Raw genomic sequence first — 3,276 nt, 5'->3', positions numbered from 1 at the left:
TTGTATAATTGTATAAGTAGATTTTTGTACTGATTGCTAAACCCTACCTAACTCTTAAACAGCTGTTGGCTTTGAAACTTGCAATCTGCAGGCTCTTTCCGTATAGCTTGATAAAATATTCAACCAGTTTGTTGCCATCATTCTCTCTGTCACTTTTGTTCTCTTCTTTGGGAAGGTTTGTCATTCCCCTCTCAATGTTATTTTAGAGTTTTTGCCCCTAATCAATGTTTTCAAGTTTTGAAATACTGCCTCTTTTGTTTGATGGTTTTTGGTTATTCCACAAGTAATTTGTAGTAGATATGGTCTTTCTGTAGGTGCCAACCTTGCATGGCTTGTGTGAATTTTGATGATAATCTGTTATCCAGTTGCCTATCCTGTTGGAAAGGTATGTTATTCTACAGAGCTTATTCCTTTTCGATATAATATAATTGACGAGAGAGTAGAGGATTGGAACACGATAGAATGAGACATCTGTGCAAATATGTTATCTATATTATGAACTAGATAATGATATGTGTACAAATTCAGATCTTCTTGGAGTTGTTTTGTGGACAGTTAAATGCATCTTGGTTAGTTAAGAAGAATTTTCTAGTGTGTTAGCAACCATGCCTGCAAGGGTTTAATTTTCTGTAAATCATTTGTTACAGGTTCTGGACTACCTGTTAGGGCACAATGAGGCTTTATTTAGGCGTGCTCAATTAAAAGCTCTTGTATCCATTCACAACCAGGAGGTACATATTGTTATTGTTCATCAATCAACCCAACTGTCTTGCCTTTCTATTTGATTAACAAATATTGGACTTGCTTGTTGTAAGGCTGGGAAAGGTGGTGAGCTTACACATGATGAGACTACAATTATGTGGAGCGCTTGATTTGACTGAAAAGGTAAGTGCTCTAATTCACCAACCGTATTGACTTCAACCTTTATATTAGTGATTTGTTACATGGCAATCCAATGCGGTTTTCAATTTGTCATATCAATGCAGCAGAATTTGAAGTTTTTTTTGTTTTTGTTTTTGCATGACTATATGTTTGGTTTTAAATAGAGCTTGTAATCATTTGCACTATTATTTGAACTCGAGATGTTTGCAAATTCATAATTTTTTTTGTTTAATTTGATTATGATTACCATGATCATCAACACTGCTCCACGCTAATGCTACCTCTTCATTTCCAACTTTTTTAACCCCTTTAATTTGTCTGTTTCTGTTTTTTTTTTATTCTTTCTCTTTGCCTAACTAGTGTAATTAACGAGTCAAATTAGGTTTGATTTTGGTTAATAACTACTAATTAGGGTTACTACTGCTCTGCATGTACCACCAAGAAGGATCATGTCTTTCTAATATTTTATTTCATTCCTTTTCAAAAAATTTTTACCTGTATTGGATTTAATTTTTAATATCATGTCAATTATGTTTGTTTTTAGTTTGCTTTATCAACATCACACCCAATTGTATTAAAATTTACTTTCACTTGAGTGCATTTGCCTCTTTAAATATTGAGTACTTTGCTGATTTGCAAATTGCAAAGAATACCTTATCCTTATTTGTATTTTACTTTGTAGAGTAAGTACTATGTACTATGTAAAGTCTAAAATCTGTGTTAGCCATAGCAACTCAGTTAAATGCAATTACTACTACATCTGTTTGTATGTAATTCACTAATGCAGTCATATTGAAATTTAGTGAGTCACAATTTTGTTTTTGATTTGTGTTTTTTGTTCTAATGGCTGAATATGCATTATTGTGGGACCTAATTAAAGTTGCTTGCCATTTTCATTTTTAATCAATTTGGATATGGAATTGGATTTGTTGGACTTAATTAAAGTAGCTTTTATAACATGCACTAACACAAGATTATTTAAAATTCTGCAGGACAGTGGTAAAAACAATGGATCTCATAATGGATGATCTATCACACTACTCATGAAATTTAATATTTTGTAACTAAGTATATAAAAGAAGTAGATATGTGACATTTGTTGGAATTGCAATTTTTATTTACTTGTTATTACTTTACTTTTTGGTACTTTGTCTTCAAAGTCTACTTTTGTGGTGACAAGTTTTATATATATATATTTTTTATGGAAAAGTTTATGTATATGTTGGATTAGTTCAATATACATAATTATTTTGGTCTATGATTTTAAAATTATATATGAATTTTGCACGAAATATTAGGAAGATTAATTAAAAAAAAATTCTGACCAAACTTATGGCCACGCTTAAAAAGGGTGGCTATATCTTAATGTTGGGCTCAACAGGCACGCTTAATAAACGTGGCCAAAGCTAGGCAACCGGCACGCTTTAAAAGTGTACCCATATCTTCATCTATTGGTACGTTTTTAAAGAGTACCCAAAACCAACATTCTGGAACGCTTTAAAAGCGTGGCAATATGTACACTTTTCGGTATGTAAGAACCGCAACTAATCAACCAGTTAATTAAGTCATTAATATTGCCCAAATTAGATTCTAGAAAGTTAGAGAGAGAATTTGAGGATTTAAAGGTGATTTTTGGACTCAGTGGGTTTTTCTAAGCCAGAAAATGTGTCTTCTGCAAAAAATCGTGAAAAACCGCCAACTGGCAGTTGAACCGGTTCAAGTCTGCCCTGTACCACACGAGAAAAAGTAAAAACCATAAAAAATGTTAGAAAAATGTTAGAAACGAAAAACCGGGCGTTAATTTTAAAGGTTTGGCCCGAAGTTGGGCCAAACGGGCTAAAAACGCTAACGGATTGAACCGGGCCCAAGTTGGGCCCAAGCCCAACATATAAAAGGCTCATTTAGTGAACCAAACCAGCCACAACACCAATTAAACATAACACACACAGCGGAAAAGAAAGGGGAAGAGAGGAAGAAGAAACACTATTCACCCTCTTCTTCTCTAGCTCATATCTTGAGCTACGGAGCTCCGATCGCCGTACCGTTTGTGGCTATGTATTTCTTGTGAAGAGCTCTACAAAATCCATACAAGAAACTGGAGAGGTAACCAGGAAATCTTTTCTATTCTTCTCTCCAAAATTTCGGTTCTTATGGTTTGTGATTAAGTGAGTTTTTGTGATTTTGGATGTTTAGGTTTGCTCTAATCCTTGCTTAGCCTTAGATTTTTGCTATCAAATCTGTTGAAAAAGGTAAGAGTCAATAAACTCTTGTGAAATTTCAAATCTGATAAACCCTAGGTTGAATTATTGTGAATTATGTGTGGTATAGCTTGAAGTGGTGAGTAATTGAACTTGTTGGAGCTTATTGGTGATTGTTGGTGGCTTGGATTGTATT

The 3,276-nt window shown here is 33.7% G+C and overlaps 1 long non-coding RNA gene across 1 annotated transcript; it reads left to right on the top strand.

Moving 5' to 3' along the window:
• On the top strand, positions 271-865 carry LOC110264624. The gene is made up of 3 exons (XR_002350794.1): positions 271-385; positions 648-731; positions 816-865. It is a non-coding gene; the product is annotated as an uncharacterized LOC110264624 (long non-coding RNA).

Source organism: Arachis ipaensis, chromosome B07, assembly GCF_000816755.2.
Source record: "Arachis ipaensis cultivar K30076 chromosome B07, Araip1.1, whole genome shotgun sequence".
NCBI classification, from domain to species: domain Eukaryota; kingdom Viridiplantae; phylum Streptophyta; class Magnoliopsida; order Fabales; family Fabaceae; genus Arachis; species Arachis ipaensis.
Note: the sequence above shows the minus strand (reverse complement) of the source record. Positions and strands in the feature narration are given on the sequence as shown.